Source organism: Equus caballus, chromosome 4 (assembly GCF_041296265.1).
Source record: "Equus caballus isolate H_3958 breed thoroughbred chromosome 4, TB-T2T, whole genome shotgun sequence".
NCBI lineage: Eukaryota > Metazoa > Chordata > Mammalia > Perissodactyla > Equidae > Equus > Equus caballus.
In genome coordinates, this window is record NC_091687.1 from 101,124,880 (window position 1) to 101,143,972 (window position 19,093).

The 19,093-nt window shown below is 41.4% G+C and overlaps 1 pseudogene; it reads right to left on the reverse strand.

The window, feature by feature from the left end:
* Positions 1-2,432: 2,432 nt before the first annotated feature.
* LOC100056976 (TRPM8 channel-associated factor 2-like) lies at positions 2,433-11,755 on the reverse strand (annotated as a pseudogene).
* Between the last annotated feature and the right edge of the window lie 7,338 nt (positions 11,756-19,093).

Genomic DNA, 19,093 nt, shown 5'->3' on the forward strand with positions numbered 1-19,093 from the left:
TCTTCACCCATAAATTCATCTTGCCACTGTTGTCTTTGGGGATGCCAGACAGGGTCTGGTACTCAGCAAAGAGCTGCATGAATGGCTCCCACCCAAAGACCTCTTGGAGCTTGAGAGGGAAAGTAGGGACAGAATGAGGTATTTAGTCTACAAAATCCACCCATTCACACACACAATAAATTGCTTGCTAATGTTTAGTTATAAGGCACTTTTTAACACATTTAATTCTCATCAGTGGTTCTCTCCTTCTCCATTCCCTTATAATCTTCATTCCAGTGACTGGTGTCATACCTTACTCTGCCTCACTCTAGTCTCAGAGATGGAATCTATGCTTACACATTATTTGGTCCATAATAGGTTCTCAAGAAATGGTATTTACTTTGGTATTATTATTTCTCTCACTCCTAAGCTTAGTGGTAGATAAAGATTTCAATCTGATCTAGTGAGGATATCCTCTCATCTCAAAAGTGGAAGCCTACCATTTGAAAATACCCACACCATCCAGATGTAACGAAATTTTTATTCTTTGTTGAAGATTTGACTCCTAGTAATTCTGCCAAATTGCCTTCTGGAGACGGGCAGATATGTAAGAAGAATGCATTCTTTGTGGGTAGAGCTAGGAGAGACTCAGACAGTAGGGAGAGATGGGTGCTCAGAGGCAGGTCCTGGAAGGCCCCTCCAATGGATCATCAGGATTGTAGAACTTTAGAGCTACAAAGGACATACTCCTGGTTCATCACGTAAGAATCTATGACCCTGGAGGATCACAGCCTTGAAGACAAGTTGAAGTAGAATGTCTCAGCCAGCACCACTGTCATTCTTTCATCATTGCTCAGCTGCGATATCATGTATCCATTAGATCATTAGGAGATATCTAATAGTAATTATAATCAACCATTTATTGAACATCTACAGTGTACCAGGAGCTGTGCTGAACACTAGGGTCACAAAGATGAAAAAGGAGAAAACTCTCCTATACTGGCCTCCGATAAGAGAGAGAAGTGCTTAAGCAAATAACTGACAACGTCGTGTCATTAGAACACAAAAAGTAATGCAGGAGAGCAAGTAAATAATGTCTCAAAGGAATGTATTCAGGGAAGGTTTCCTGGAAAGGGTGACAAATGAGTTGATTTTGAAAGATGAACAGGAGTTTTCCTGGTATATAAAGAAGACAAAACCATTTTAGGGAGACAGAGCAGTGTTTGTAAATGCACAGAAACATGGAATACAGTGATGTGTTCTGAAAACTATAAACAGTTTGGATTTGCTGGCGAATGAGTAAGAGGGTGTGAGCCTGGAACTCAAGGCAGGAAGATAAGGCAGAGCCAGATAATGAAGAGTTTGGCGTTCTACCTGAAGGCAATAGGGAGTCACTAAAGGGTTTTTAGCTGAAATGTGCAGTTTATTCAGCAGTGCAGACGTAAGTCTGTTGGGATTGTAGCTAGAAGTAGAGAGACTAGTGAAGAGGCTGCTGGAATAGTTCAGATGAGAGATGCTTGGGCCTTGGGTTTTGACCATAGTGGTGGGAATGAAAGGTGGGGAGTCAGGGAGTGGCTGCCTGGCCTGGACTTGAGTCTCAGACCCCAGAGCCACAGAAGTCTAGGAGGAGAGCAGTGAAGGGAGTCTGCCCCCAGAGGCTTTGAAGTGAATTTGTATGTCAAGCTTCTGGCTAAGACTATGACTCTTTCATGCAGATGGGCAAACAGATTAGTTACTATTAAGGACAATGGTATAATCCAAAGCTATTTTGCTGCCGGAAGTAATCTCACACTCTTTGGAATTATGGAGACTGAAAATCCAGAGACAGAGTGCTGTAGTGCCCAGAATGGGCAACTGGAGTCAGGACACCGAACTTGAGTTCTAGGTCTGTCCCTTCCTATTAATTATAAGGTCAATGGCAAACTGCTTATGCTCTTTAAACTTCAGTTTCTGCCCCTGTACAATGAAGATCACGACAAGACTTCTGCAGTGTATTTCATGCAGCTGGCAAGGATAAGATGAGAAAAATGGGAGAGGTTTTTGAAAAGCTACAAAACACTGCACATGTGGTATTCTTTTATAATGAAACCAGAAGTCTTCCACATTAGGGGTTTGAGGAGGAAGATACCGTCTTGAGAAACTTGCTACCAGGTCACTCTCCCCAAAATATATCCCTGTAATGCATTGATAAAGTGAAGTAATGTCATCGTCTTTTGAGCTATAAAGATGACTCAGAAGAAACAATTGGATCTTGTATTTGACAAAGCTGAGGTTCTGCTTCAAGGTTGTCTGGCCAGAGCTGTGTTATAATTACTTTTCGCAATGACTCCACCCACTTTCATTTATTTCCCAAAAATTCTGAGGCCGAGGATTGGAGTGAGACTTGTATCGTTACCCACTGTAGACGTGTAAAACCTGAGCCACAGAGAGAAACCACCAGTCTACCAGGTCCAGGGGAAATCATGGGCCCATGGCTGGTGCGGGTGAGGAAGGAATTGTAGGGCTCCTGGGGTCACAGCTGTGGGTCCCTACCTCCCTCCATTTCTGCTCAATACCTGAGGATATGTTTCCAGAGCCATCCACATCTTCCAGGCATTCAGGGGGGTTCCCTTGTCCATGTGCATTTTGATCCTCTGCTCCCGATTTTGAGGTCCCAGAGCAGAGTGGGCCTGAGCCCTGGGAATTAGTTCAGGACCATCTCATTCACGTAGGCTGGCCAGAGGTTGCACATGGCCTCAGTGGTATGGGGATGGATAGTCCATCCGGATAGCTGCTGGTTGTGGCCCAGCTCGTGGAAGGGAGCTTAAATGCCTTTGGACCTTATGATCCCCTCATCAAGGAACTCAGGCACTGGTTGCACATGGCATGTGGTGGGGTACCCAGAAGGCATCCAACCTGAAGAAAGCGATAAGGAAGAAGAGACGAGGTGATGGATGATATTCTTTGCAGATCATATCTCCCCCACGATCCCAGAAGACCCAGAACATTTTGAGTAATCCCAGATTAAACAGAAAAGCATCTGACTTTACCTCCCTGTCCAAGTTTCTTTGCAACCTAGCTGGCATCCTTCCCAGTTTCTTAGAGTTTTACATTCTCCTCCCTACTTGACCTGAAAGTTACATGTATATGGAATGTGACTATTCATGTCATCAGTCTTTTTTTATTTTTTCATTTTTGTGTGGGTGACTGTTGGCACCTGTTTTTATGTGGGTGGTGTGCAGTGTCTGGATTTGGGACTCTGAGAGAAAACAGTATGTTTCTCCCTTCTAGAAATTAGTCTTAATCCATTTTGTGGAATCATTTTGAGAGGCTGAGGATGGCAATCAGGCTTCCTCATTTTTCTATAAATACCTACATTTTCTCCAGGTTTCTCAAGACTCAACAAGGCCTCCTTTACTCTGCTCTAAGTACCGTCCTCTGCTTCTTTTCATTGCCAGCTCTGTCTCCACTCATTTCTTACATGTTTCATGAAGCCATATGTGACTTATTTTTTCTCCATTCTTACTAGCCTGTGACTCCTTGTCTTGAAGATTTAAATAATTTATCTTTTTCACGAGAACGTGGTTTGCAGGACACTAAGTGTTATGCATCATTTCCTCTACTGATCCCAGCAAAATTTTGCTTTGTAATTTAAATTACATTTGTTCAATTGGAAAATAAATTTTCAGAGAATTCCCCCAGAGCACCCACCAGCTGAGATCTTTACGTCAGCAGCTATCCTTTCAGGATGAAGAAGAGGAAATTGTCTAGCTCCCAGCTTGGCTAGAGCCTGCATCATCTCATCCCAGAGGCAGAGTAAAGGTTCTGGGTCCTCCACAGCCCAGAGGTTTGCAGTTGGCACTGTCAAGATGATGTTCTCTGTTGCCAACTCTCCCAGGTTGCCAGGTCTCCTGGATACAGCCTCTCCACTCCTCCAGGGATGTCTTACCTAAGAAATAAGTCTGCCCACATCACTTTTCCTGGTTTTATATTACAGAACTTTGACCACAGAGAGAGACAACCTGGTAATTAATAAAGTCTTTCCTTGCCATAAAAGGAAACACAAACCCCTGTCCCTTTCCCCATCCCTCTCTCAGGTCTCCAAGGATCATGTGTCCATATTGTCCAGCCCACTTTCTGCCCTCAAGACTCACTCCCCTTTTTTCCATCACTCAGGCCCCTGTTCTCTCTTACAGCCAGCCCACTCTCCACCTCCAGACTCGCCTCTATTCTGGGACCTAAGCTGAATCCAAATCCCCCGCTCACCCAGCTTGAAGTATGGAGCAGACACAGCTCCACTGATGGTTACAGGCACAGAGCCCAGTTTAAAACCGCTGGGCACAATGATGTAGAGGAGGCCCCCCCCCCAGAGCCAGGAGATGGACATCTTTGTTGTTTCCCAGCTGCACTGGTGCATCATCACAGGGTACCGGTAGTAAGTCTCTGCTAGACTTAGGTTATTGGAGCAGCAGTTGATCAGTACCTGTCAGAGTAAGCATCCATCAGGGGAGACAAGGGAGTCATTATGGGGATGTTTGAATAGCTGTGTGTGTGGGTTTGAGTGCAGACAGGATTCCGACCTGCCTTGTCCTGAGCAGGAGTGAGAAGAGGAGCATGCCTGAGTGGTAGGTCTCACCTGGATAAGGGCAGGATGGCTTCTATTTAGCCTCTTTCTTCAGGGCACCCCTTTCTGGTCATAATGATTCTTTGCTCTCTATGGAGTTTGGGGATTTTTTTTCTTTTGTTTAAGCAAATCCAGCCCCATGTTAAATACTGACTCAGAGAAGACAGTGACTCTCTCTGGTATTTCCTGTGGGTCTCAGCTAGGAGAGGGCAGGATCTGCACCCATGTAAGTGTCTATGGAAGTGATCCCTTTATTTAGGATGGGGCTGGAGCTTGGACAGCCCATAAGGTTTGAGATGTTAGGGGAAAGAATAAAGGTCAGAAAGTGTTTGATACCGGGCAAAAGAGGAGGAGGAGATAAAGAACCTTTTGTGATTCCTTGTTCTCACCAGAACCTTGGGCTTTTCCATGATGGCTTTCCTCGTTTGTAAAGTGAGGGTGGTACCTGCCCTGTACGCCCGGTGGGGTTGTTGAGAGAATCTAAAACATTACTGAGAGAAGAAGTAAAAGTGCTAAGGAAGTGTCAGAAGTTCACTTCGTGTGGAGGTGGGCTCAGAATGCTCTACCTTCAAGTCAGCAGAGACAGCATCATCAGACAGCGTAACTTCCGCAATTTGTCCTTGAGGTAAGTAGAGTCCAGTACCCACCCAGGAACTACTGTTGTCGGAGAAGAACTGTGGAGAAGGTTGAGGTCTTCCCATCACCATGGCTCCAGCTTCACACAGGATCCCCACAGTCCCTCCCAAAGATTTTGCACCTCCTGCGCACACCTGAACTCGCCTATGCTGCCATGACTCATGTGTCCCATATCTCACTTAGAATCCCTAAACCCTACCTTCTTAAAGGTTCATGGAAAGAATGGAGGTGGCCTTCCTGAGGGGGAAGGTCCTTTGAATGCTGCTGAAGTCACCCAGTCCACCATCTCCCTATTCCTGCACCATCCTAACCCCTCTCTTCATTCCATACCTGAACTGATCTCAATGGTGATGGGAGATTCTGTGGGACATAGAAAGGACAGAGTCTGATCACAGAGCAACAGAAAGCAGTCAGTTCCCAATTTGGCCAGGTCTCTGGCCAAGGATATCGGGACAGCCTCAGAGCTGCCCCTAGTAATTGGGTTTTCCTTATTCACGAGTGGTAAGCCCTTTTGTCGGATCATTTCCGGGATGGTTTTGTGCACAGACTCATAGATGGGAATTCCCTTATATGGGATTTGAAACATGTAGGCACAGTCTTTCATTAGCCTTTCTAGCCAGCTCTGGTCTATGCCTCTTCTTTCATTGCACAGCATGGACTTGAATTGAGAGAGAGCTCTGCGGATGCGGTAGGTTATCACCCCGGGATTGTGGACTGGGAAGCAACCTGTACTGCTTTGCTGATCTGAGATGCCAAGGCCAAAGCGTGTAAGGAGCTTGTTCTTCGGACACTAAGACATACAGTTAGAATTTGGGTGTTTGTAGCCCTGCCACCAGGCCTGGCCACCAATCTGCAACCTTCCGCCTTCTGCAATAAATTCCTCCACCTTCTTGACATCCATGTTGCCGAGTGATTCACAGCAAAAGACACTCAAGTCACTGGTCAGAAGGTCTGCCCTTCTCCACTCCAGGTTATTTTTTGATAACATAGTGCCCAGTGCTTGCATTTTTTAGCTCAATCCAATTATCTCTTTCTGGTTCCTCACTAGCCAGTGCAGAGCATTGACTACAAATGGGCCCATCCTGTGATCAAGGATCAAACTCTTATGGCCACCAAGCACCACACGACCACAGCCATAATGGGCAGCTGCAAGAAAGCAGCCTAATGAGCTGTCTAGTCCCAGGGGAAAGGCCAGGGCTCCATGAACCAGCAGTTGGGTGTGTTTTCTCTCTCCACTGATGTCCAGCTCTGAGATCCCTTCCGGGAGCTGCTGCTGATCCTGACTGTGGGCCTCCCCACACCTGGAGAAGGGGCATTTCCCACCCTCCCCCCCATTAGCACCTGCAAGACAGGTGAGCGTAAAAATAGGTCAGAAGATAACACCCAAGACCTGAGGCCTTTGGGAACAAAACCTTTAAGAGGAAAGAGAGGGGACTGCTATTTTAATCTTGCGGTCTTCAAATCAGTTTTGATTATGAGTAATTAGCATCATAAAACTGTGAGATTCTACTTTAAAGACTTAATATATCTTGAAATAAAAATATAAATTCTCCCAGTGAAATTTTCCAGCATGAACTGCTGTCTCAGTCAACAATCCATTGACTATTCTGAATTATACATTGTTTATTTGAATAAAAATAGTTTAGAAAACAGCCTATCATTCCCATAGAGAGAAGACCTGCTTATAAATTTGGAAGGCTTATATTCTACAAAATGTGCTCACATACACATGCATAAATAAAAAAGGCCGTGAAATTCCCCAAATTCTCAAATTATCTTTATCAGAGCTCTAGGCTGTCTTTTGTTCTGCTTACTTTTTGCAGTTTTTAAATAAAACCTCTGGAATTATTACATAGAGGAAAACATTTATTCCATCATTTTTTATCAATTAAATCAGGTAAGAAAACATCACCATTTTTTTAAACTAGCAGATAAAATATTTCAATGTTGTATTAAATTGTATTCTACTTAGCTGTCCAAAACTTGGAGGTTGAGTAAATAGATTTTGGCATAGGTATAGTTACGATAAAAGGCAGCAATTAAAAATGAGTGAAAAAACTGAACTTACAAAAACAGTGTGTACAGGAAGATCCAAAATAATATTGAAAATATTATTGAAAGTACAGAAAAATTACTAGAAGGGTATATATTAGAATGTTATTGCAGTTAGCTCTAGGTAGGATCACTTTGGATGATTTTTGTTTCCTTTTATACTTTTTCACATGTTCTGAATTTATCTTCATAATCAGAAAAAAATAATTTCTATATATTTTTAAATGTTCATTTACTGATTTTATCAAATACTGTGAAATAACTGCTGTAAGTTATTTCTTAATTCATTTTCCACATAAAATTGAGAAAATACTTCGACAGTTTTTTGTCTTGTTCTCAAATCAACATGTAGCATTTTAGTTAAAGTATTCATTCTGCCTATAGATTTCTCTATCTGTGCAGACGTTTCACAACTGATTTTCAGGTTGGTGTCTTTGAAATAGAAAACTTACAAAAACTCCTTATAGTTGAGATTTTCTGTGAGTAAACACACATTACTACTGATACTATGAAAAAACAGATCAAGTGACATTATCAAGAGGAAGGGGTGTTGTAGTTAACAAAATATTAAGTCTAAATGATGCTCAAACCAAACTATCCCTTTCATTTCAACTCTTGATTTTTCGGGAGAGGGAGAGGCTTCCAAAATAGATAATATAGCTCAATGGTTAGGAGTTCTGACTCTGACTCTGAACAAATGTGGAGCAGAGCACTAATAAATTAGAGGTCAACTTTCTCATTCCTATTGATGTCAAGAAAGCTTTTGATAAAATTTATTCCTGATTTTAAAAAATAAAACAAAATTAAAAACTAAGTTGTAAGTTGAGGAAAACTTGCTTGTCTGAATAAAATGTAGCCATTAGAATATGCAACATCAAAACATTAGAAGCACTTCTGTTAAACCAGGAAAAAAAAACCAAGGTTTCCCTCTATTACTGCTGCTATTCATAATTTTAAGGGATGTCCTAGCTAATGAATGAAAGAAAGAAATATTATAATGAAATGAGTAAAAAATTCCATTATTTGCTACTAGATTCCATCTACCAGAAGATTTAGGAGAATCAACTGACAAACTATTATAACTAATGAAAGAGTGTTTGAATTCAATATAGACACAAAACTCAATAATTAAATCAGGAACAGATAATTATACAATGGATAATTTCATAATTCATAATGGCCAAAAAAATATAAAAGTACCAAGAATAATCCTACTACTAAGAAATGTGAAAAGACTTTCTAGTGAAATCTATAAAACTTGACAAAGAATATACAGGAACACCTGAATGACTGAAGAGACATACTTTGATGCTAGATGAATAGTTCCAATTTTTCAAGATGTTAATTATCCCTAAATAATCTCTAAATTGAGTCTAATCTTGCCCAAAGTCTCAATATATTTTAAAGGAACTTGATAAATTGGTTCTATAGTTTAATTTGCAAGAATAAATGTCCAAAAGCAAACAGGAAATTTTTGAAATTGCTGAGCAATGTAATATGGGGATATGGAGAAGAGTTTGTTTTCCTAGATGTCAAAATTCACTTCAGAGCTGGAGTAACAAAAGCAATATGGTTGGTGCAGAGTCAGACAAATAGGTCAGAGGTCCAGGGGAGATAGCTGAAGAACAGATTCATACTCATATGGAAGCATATTATACAAAAAAGTAACCTTTAAAATCAGTGAACAAAATCCTGACTTTTCAACAAATTGTACTGTCAGAATTGGCCATATGTTGAGAAAAAATATGTATGATATAATACAAAAAAATCTATATGGATTAAAGATCTAAATGTAAAATATAAAACCATAAAAGTACTAGAAGAAAATAGAGGGAGGTATTTTCACACATTTATAATGGGAAAAGACTTTTTAACAATAAAAGGTGCTATGAAGGAAAAAGACTGATAGATGTGACCACATACAAATATAAAACATGCATATAACTCCCAAAACAAATTAAAAAACAAATGGTAGAAAGAAGTATTTGCAGCATGTAACATAGACAAAAACTTACCATGTGTACTATAGAAAAAAACACTTAGTAATCAATAAGACAAAGACAAAAACCAAATAGAAAAAAATAAAAGTTGTGAACAGACAATTCAAAGAAGAAATACAAATGACCATAAACATAAAAAGAATCCTCTCCATTTGTAATCAGAGAAATACAAATTAAAATAAGAACATTTGTCACATTCCATACTGGTAAGAATGTCAAACAAAAATTAATAACACCCAGTAGTAGCGATCGTCTGGGACACTATTTTTGTTATATGTGTAAATTGATATAGCCTTTTAAAATGGCAATTTGTCAGTTTCTATTAACATCTCAAATACAAATATTTTTTAATTAGCTATTCACCTTTTTTGGACTGTATACCAAAAAACACTTGCAGTTGTATACAATGACATATAAGGATATTCATCTTGAAACTTTGAATAATAGCAGATATTAGATCCCATCAATATTTCCATGGGTATATAAGTTACACTATGGCCACCACATGGAATACTATTCATCTGTGCCAAAGAATGAGGTAGATTTATATATCCAGGGGATGTAGGCAACTGAGGAAGAACTTTGACCTATCTACTTCTTGGGATTCAAATCATAGGACCATTATAGCTCGTTCGAGTCAACCTTATGATTATGAGAAACCACATCACTTGTTCAATTTCTAAAAGATAGAAAGAATCCTACTCCACTGTAGAAGGAGGTGTCACAGGGCTGCCCCTGGTTTCATAACCACGCTGCTACTCTACTTTCATCAACTCAGAGATAATTGCATTGCCCCATTCCACTCCTGGGGAAAGAAGTATCTTAATGCAAGGATTAGACTGTGACATGTTCTCCCTGCTGTCCCTGAAGTACATTGACCCTCAATTTCATTCATTCCTTCATTCAATGTTTATTTAGTACCTACTATATGCCAGGTAGGGTACTATGTGCTAGTGATATAACTCAAACAGGCATGATTCTTCTCTCTCTTGAACTTTATAGATGTTTTCTCTACTTACAGCCATCTCTTTCTAACTGGTCAAAATTCGGGGGCACAATAGTAAATAAAACAGAAAAACATCCTGGCTTCAAGACATTTAATACCCAGTCCATAGGAGAGAACAGAGAGGATTGTTGGTGTCGCAATCCAATGTACACATCAGGATAGATGCTAAGAGGGCTGATGGCCACTGTGAGTTTATTATAACCAGCGTTTTAATATATACATAACTTACATCTGTTAAACATACACAGGTGTTCTGGATGAAGTAATTAGCGAATGCCAAGAATTCTTAGTGATTTCTCAAGGAGCCCTCCCTCGGCCTCTGTTTTGATATTATCATGTTATTGCTGTGCTTGTATATTTTTATCTCGGAGCAGGCAAGTTCTCCAAGGCAACAGCTCCTCGTGCTCCCAATATCAATATCGTGTCTCCATCTGTGCCCCCAGGCGACTGTGCCTGTCTTAGGTTGCCCCGCCCTGGGGGGTCTTACCCTTCATTGGCTGACTGGCCTTCTCACCTCTGGGTCACAGTTTGTTGGCAAGCCTTTTCCGGTGATTATTAACCCTTCCTGCGTCAGGGGCGGCTACAAGGATATTGTCCCTTATCCACCAAAGGTCATTTGTATAGTTACACTAGTAATTTGCAATGATTCTCTTCCATACCAACAAATTTCTCCTCTGCTAGACTGAAAAAAGGGGGAAATGGGGCTGCTATTTAACACAGATCAGACTCCACATAGGGACACTTACCTCATGTGGAGTGGGATCTTGGGCACGTTCTCAGAGACCTTGAACTGGCCTCTTTCTCCACAGGTGTTGGTGAAGTACACTCCAGCCACGCTGGTCACCTGGTTCCCGGGGAACCTGGACAACACCTTGTCACGGCCGTGCTGACTGGCCCAATACCAGGCCTGGCCCCCAGTGAGCAAGCCCCCTCCACGTTTCACAAACTGGGTCAGCTCTGGAGTCATGCTGTCATTGTAGGCACTGATGCAGTAAACCCCCAGGGCATCTCCCAGTTCTGGCTGACTCTGTGCCTCAACCCCAGAGCCCTGCAGGATGTTTACTAGTGATGCCAAGGACGGTTCACTCCAATGGGAGCCCCAGGGGAGGGAAAGAGCCAGCCTACTGCATTAAGAAGAAATGGGGCCAAGCCAGCATCCAGCAGGTAGCCCTCACGGGACACAACCACGAGGCGGCCTTGGCCATAGGAGGAGGGAACAATGAGGACCTGGCCCTTGACAGTCACAATCACTGGGAAGGCAGCCTCTCCAGTAAGAAGGAGTTCACTGGGGATGGGGCCTTTGGGGACATCCCAGCTTGTTACTCCATCCATGAGGGCCTTGAAAGCAGCAGTGGGAGTTGTCCCCATAGTTCTATTAGCTGCTGCAGAGGAAAGCAAAGATTCAGTATAGTAAATGAATGAACAAAAAAAGAAATCTATAGTTCCATCTGTGCAAATGTTAGCACAGTCAAAAAAGGAAAATAAAATCTTAGTATTATTATGAAAAATAGAAAAAGATAAAGGCAACAGTTACCTTCTTTCTCATAGTGTCCTGTTCAACAGAACCTATAGCTGTACTCAGGTACTTTCAAGTAGCTACCTCTCTGTTGATTTCCCAGGCTCTACAACTCTTCATATATATGATTTCTAAGGAGCTCCGCTCTCTCAATTTATTTTCATTACCCAGACATTTCTAAGGAGCTTCACTCTCTTGATTTATTTTCATTAGTCAGACATTATCTATCCCTCCTTATCTCCCAGATGTTCTCTTGGCTCTGTCCCCTGCTGGCCCAGTCTCCTCTCTTCCAGGCCCATTTTGCCCATCAGAAATTACGTTTACAGTAATTCTTCATTATGACAGCTATAAATGATCCCTATCGTTTATCCTTGGCCTGCATTTCTGTAATGAACATAAATCTTTATTTTTAATCAGCATATGGAACATTACAGTCATCTCCCCAAAGTCTGTATACAGGAAATTTAATTCATCTCTATCTTCTCAACAGTTACCTTTAGATCAAATGCGTAAGATTGTCTCTCCCATCTGCATAGGGAAGATAATATGGACCTTGAGGGGTTTTGATCTGAAGATCGATGTCAATGGTTTGCTGAGAGCCTGGCACATTATGCAACTAACAGTAAATTTCTGTGATTTTATCACTCTTTCTGGCTTCTGAAAATGATGGGAGACACCGCAGCCTCAATCATGATCACCTTCTTCCTCCCTCCTCCTTGACCATCCAGTTAGTCACCAAGCTTTGTCAAGTGTCTATCACTTTGGTCTCCATTCATATTGCCACTAACCTGCTTCAGGTTCTTAGTACTTCAGGCTTTGGTCAAACTGATCTGGAATCTTTGATTCTCATCCACTCCCGTGATAAGAAATTCTCAAGTCTTCACCACAGGTAAACTATGATCGCTTCTTTCAAACTGGTAGAGAAGGCTGCCGGAATCTCGCCTCCTCATGTTTTTTCAGCTTTATCTTCCACTACTTTCCCCAATAAAGACTCTGGTGCACATGGAAAATGTGAACATGGCCTGTGATTTCTAGTCTCTGTCCTGTAGAATCTCATTCCCTCCCTCCTTTCCCTTTTCTTTCGCCAACACTCATTATAAGAATTTAAATTACCGGAAGAAGGCAAGTGAAAAAGTTTCTGTATTTTTTCTGAGAATAAAGGCTTTTTCACAGAAGGCACTTGCCAGGGGGTCTTTAGACCCATGAGACATGGTTTGGTCCATTTTGAAGGCTGGATACGAGCAAGGGCATGGTTGAGGAGCAGGCTCTGCTGACTGCCCAGCCTGACTAAATGCCACCCTTCCCCCAGCTTCTTCCAAGTACTGAGACTGGTGAAGCGAGTTGCGGAGGAAAATTTTGATCATTTTGAGAAGCCAGTAAGTTTGGCAAAGTGTTTCAGTTTCAACACTAGCCTGGAATCTGTGAGTGACAGTAGGTGATTGCTTTTCAAAGTTAAAAGATCTGGTTGCTCCTTTGCAAGTTTAAGGAAAACCAGGAGTTTTCCATGGGATCCTTGAGTGCCTGGCATCTAGATTAGTGAATACCCTGCCCAAGCGATGCATCCTTTGATGCGTTACCAATGAGGCAGCCAGAGGCATGTGCAAAGATACTTTTATTTGGATGAGGTAATCAATTTTTTTGCCTAACAAATCCTGGAAGAGTTCAGCCTCAAAAAGAAATATTTCAGAGACAATAGTTAAGTCTTTAGACAGCTTGAGAATAAGCTGAGTTGTGCTTGGCTGGAGGAGGTCTTGGGAAAACAGAGAGGTACAGAGTAAAAGAGACATTGTGATTTCATCAGAGATTTTAGGTAAAATTGGCATCTACTTCCCTTTCATCCCAGAAGACCAGGATCCATAAAGGGAGAGAGAAAGATGCTATATCACCAATCTGGTGATGGATACCAGGTGGGGACAGGACCACTACTCCTGGTCCTATCCTCCCACTCAATATACTAGCCTGAGCTCATGAGATTAGGGGAGCAGGGGCAAGGACTCTCAACATGAACGGGCACGACTGGAGATTCAGGTTGGAGGAACAGCATATATTCCTGTTCAAAAGTAAATCATAATGTGAGTGTCTTAAAGCCAAGTAGAAGATTTTGTTACAAAGCCAAAAAATGATATTGTCTACAGACAGCCCCCATCCCGGGTATTTTCTGAAAGTTTGAGGTCACCAGTGGTTGGGGGAGGGAGAGACATGAGTGACTTTAAAAGAGGGTGGATGATGGAAGCAGTGAGACTGAAGAGGGAGATGACCTGAGACTGAGAAGATAAAGGGGCTCTGTGGGTCCCATGGGAATAGGAGCCTGTGGACAGCCTTTGGGAAGGACCTCCAGGGAGGTGGAAGGATCTGGGGCCAGGGGGTTCAGGGGACAAGAGAGGAAGGGTTTGGGTGCTATGTCTAGAGAAAATGGACACATTCACTGGGGATCCCAGTCTCTGTGAAGATGTCTTAGCTCAATGAAGCCCCAGAACCACTGCAGAGACCATGGAGTTTTAAAGAGTGTACATCTCAGCTGTGGCCATTGCAGACCAAGGACCAGAGGTGCCTTCCTGAATGTTTTTGCTTAAGTACTGAGCTAGAATTGAGAGATCCCCAGTGCTTAACAGACAGTGAATTTCCTACTAGTCTAGGAGAAAGTAGGCTTGGAGTAGAATCTAATTTGATTAAAAGAAGATACAGTATCTGACATTTCTTCTCCTTTTGAGATTGCAGAGTAAGGATCATGTGAACAAGAACAGATTGTGACCTGCCACTACCTGCGTGACACTCTGAACCAGATGAAGAATGTTAGAGCCTAAAGCACTGGCTGGATGGTGGTGCGGCCTTTGCACACTCCACATGTAATAAAAAACCAAACCACACACTAAAATATAAAAGAAAAGCAAACAAAACTCTGATTTTCCCTTGGGTGACCACTTCAAATGTTTTTCCCAAATTAAATGTGACAATTCTTTCACATTTGCAACATTTTTTGTTTTTCGATGCCTCTTCTTTGCGGCTGCCACAGCCCACCCACTGGATCCCACAGTGCTGGCAACAGAGAGCATGTCCTTTCACCTCTCCAGCCATAGTTGCTCACCCACAGTGTAACATGGCAGGGTCTCTAAATCCTTGTCAGCCCTGATGCTCTGCCTGCCTATGGCAGCCAAACAGAAAATTGGACTCTTGTCTGCTAAGACCCAAGAAGGATAAATATGGCATGAACAAAAGAAGGAGAATCAGGGCACAAAGAAAATCAGAAACAGAAAACAGACCAAGAGCAAGGAAACTCCTCTCATGAGCTTTGGACACCTGGGGGCTCCAGTTCAAACCCACACATTTACGTCTTTCACTTATACAAAAGTCCAATAGCTCCCCTCCTCTCAGTGGTACCACAAGCCCTAGGCACACAACGTCCAGGTCCAATACACAGGAAAGAACCTCAGTAACCCCTCCCTCCCCACGTGCCTGCATAGCGGGAACATTCACATTGCAGAGACCGTCAGAGAAGCTCACCTGGTCATTTTGCGACTGTAGCTCAGGCCTAGCGTGAAGGAGAAGAGTCGTCTGTGTAGAAGTGATGAGTGGATAGTCTGGAGATGCTATATATAGGGAAGAAGGTGTGATTATCTTCCAGAATATCTTTCTTCCTGCTTCCTTTTGGGAGAGTGGTGCTTGGCTGGGCACCTTCACTGAATACCTGAGTGACATTTAAGTGGTTCTCCTTGCCAGTCTCTGGGTCACTTCTCTCTGGGTCTGGGTTTGTAAAGGCAACTGAAATAATGTAGGCGCTGAGATTGTCCTAGCCTCTTCAAAGTGCCCTCTAGATGTCACCATCATGCTCTGTATGATAATAGTTCCCTGTGGTAAGCAAGGAGGGCTCTGCAAAGCTTCTGTACTGGTTATAAGAAACATGGACCAAAAAATGACAGGACGTGGAGGCAGGCTGAGGAAAGATTTTAACAAAATGAGTGAAAGCAATGAGGCCAGCAACCGTTCTGGGAGTGTCCCGTTAGAGAGTTTCCTTGAAGGAGGCTCATTCTTGAGTTTTCAAGAATTTTATTTTTTTATTATTTGCTCTTTGGACCCTGGTTAGGAAATTGGAATGGCACTACTGACCAGACGGGGCCAGACTAGACATTCTGCGTTGGGCGACTGCCCTCTAGTGAGAGGCAAAGGCAATGCACTCTGGTGCTTGGCATGGTCAATCCCTGCTGAGAAGCCTCGCAGGCCACCTGGGATCAGCGTTGATGACTTGGGAAGAGCCACAGTGCTGAAAGCCCATTCACCAGGGGCTCATCTTTGAACCTCCATTCACTGGAAGCTAGGGTGCCTCATCACTAATTTGCTGAATTTATTTGTTCCTTTTTGCTATTTGTATAGGGTGGAGCATTTCATGCCAAATGAGGGTGGGTTTTAATAGATCATGAAGAAGCCTGTCTTGTTTAAGTTTTACCTAGTTTTGGGGCCGGCCAGGTGGCACAGAGGTTAAGTGCACATGTTCTGCTTCGGCGGCCATGAGTTCACTGGTTTGGATCCAGGTGTAGACATGGCACCGCTTGGCATGCCATGCTGTGGTAGGCGTCCCACATATAAAGTAGAGGAAGATGGGCATGGATGTTAGCTCAGGGCCAGTCTTCCTCAGCGAAAAGAAGAGGATTGACAGCAGTTAGCTCAGGGCTAATCTTCCTCAAAAAAAAAGTTTGGGCTAGTTTTTATTTTATTTTATGACTGCGTCTGAAAGAATTTTTAATTCTCCTTTTTGCCAAAGTCTTGCTACTGTAGCCGGAGGGAGACGGGACAGAGAGAATGAACTCTCTGCTTGGCAAAAGATGGAGAGCAAAGTGACCACTGAGACATGTATGTCCTTAACAGTTAATATAAGAAAAAAGAATGAACACAAACTGAACTAAGCATCATCCTAGGAAGTTAGAAAATCACACTAAAATAATGCCTCCTCCAAGAAGCAGGAGAAAAGGAAAAATAAAACTGAGAGTAGATATCATTTAAGTAGAAGCAAAGAAGAAATAAACTCAAAGTTGGTTTTTTGAAAAGACAAATTTCTGGTGAGACTGATGAAGGGAAACAGAGGAGTGAGAGCAAGCACAAATAACAAACGTCAGGAGTGAGAAAGGAACAAGACGAGAGATGACGCAGTGATTAAATAATCACACAAGGGTGTTACACACAACTTGAAGCCAACACATTGGGAAAGGTCGGTAAGCAAACTATTGAAAAGCATAACTTTCAAAACTGAATTGAGAAAAAGGGTAACAATAATTCTGTAACCATCAAGGAAATTTTATCAGTAGATAAAAACTTCCTGTAAAGGAAATTCCGGACACAATGTCTGGTGAGTTCTTTCACATATTTAAGGAACACATAATTTTAATCTTATGAAACCCTTCCAAAATAAGCAAAAGAGGGGAACATTCAGTAACTTATTTTATGAAGAAGGATGTAACTTTAATATGAAAACATGTCAGGGACACTAAAAAAGGAAAATTGTATGCTAATCTAATCTGTAAATATAGATGTAAGAATCTTAAGAACAATATTAAGCTTATAAATAATAACTTACACATATCATAATGCATGTGACTAGTTGGTTTAACACCAGGATGCAACATTGGTTTAACATTAGAAAATCAATTAATGAATCCACCTGTGTTAACAGATGAAAAAAAGAAAATATGTGATTATTTCAGCAGTTGAACAAATACTTTTTATTAAACTCAAAGGTCATTCAATAAAATCTCATAGAAAATAAGGAATAAGAACAAACTTTCCTAACCTGATAACGGATATGTACAAAAACCTATGTTAAACATTACAGTGAAATGATGAAACATTGAAATATTTCCCTTTGCGATAAGGATAAAATAAGGGTACACTGTTACCATTTTTATTCAGCATTGTATTAAAGGTCCTTGCCAGCAGAGAACAATAAGAAAAAAATAAATGCAATAACAAATAAATAAACAAAGAAGCAAATAAAAAAGTGTTATAAGGGTTGGAAATAAATTTCTAAAAATTTAGCATTCACTGGTGATATGAGTATGTATGCGGGAAAAATGAAAAAGTTCTCAAAGTTTGAGAACTACAGGGTTTAGCAGTATGGCTGAAATTAATATAAAAATATTAATATTTAGCAATATTGCTGGAGTTAATATACAAAGTTAACTGCAATCCTGTACTAACAATTTACCAGTTGTGAAATGGATATATTATTTCTTTGGAATAATGGAAAAATCCACTTATATTAAAAAATATGAATGATTCAAGAATAAAGTAACATATCTAGAAGATGTTCTACATATTATGGGAGAAATTACAAACGTGTACAAAGAACCACTGGAGAGTACCAAACTAGATGTAGAGGTATGATGTTATCACAGACTGCAAAACTAACTTTTTAGAAGATGTCAATTCTCCATAAATTGATTTATATTCTTAAAAATCACTTCAAATCAAATCCCACCAGGGCTTCTTGTTGTCGTCATTGTTTGCCTACTTGTTTCAATGGAACACAATGAGCTGATCTTAAAATTTAAATGGAGGGGCTGGCTCTGTGGCCCAGTGGTCAAGTTCCCGCGCTCCGCTGCAGGAGCCCAGGGTTTGGATCCTGGGCGCCGACATGGCACCGCTCGTCAGGCCACGTAGAGGCGGCATCCCACATCCCACAACTAGAAGGACCTGCAACTAAGATATACAACTGTGTACAGGGGGAGTTTGGGGAGATAAAGCAGAAAAAAAAAAAAAAAAAGATTGGCAACAGTTGTTAGCCCAGGTGCCAATCTTTAAAAAATTTAAATGGAAGCAACAAAGAGACAATAGTTGAGTGTTCATGAAGAAAAACAAGGAAGAGCAAACATAAAGATTTATTCTTAAAATATTACAATATTGTAGCATTGGCAAAGAGATAGAAAAATAAATCAATAGGAAAAAAATAGAGAGCCTCCAAGAAGACCCCCAGACGCAGACAGTGGCCCTGCAGATGATGAGAAGGGTGAACTCCATGAACCGTGCTGTGACAACCAGGAGCCCATGTGTGCAAAAACTGAAACTGTGTTCCTAATTCACACCAGACACAAAGCTCGTTTAAATACCTAAACCTGAAAGGAAAATTATAAAACTCTTAGAAGCTAATGTAGAAAAATATCTATGGCATTTGGGTAAATAAAAAATTTAAATCGAGAGACAAATAGCAAGCAGTGATGAGGCACATGTGTGTGGTGATGGATGGTAATTAGTCTTTCGGTGGTGAACACATTGTAATCTACACAAAAATCAAAATATATGACGATGTGCACCTG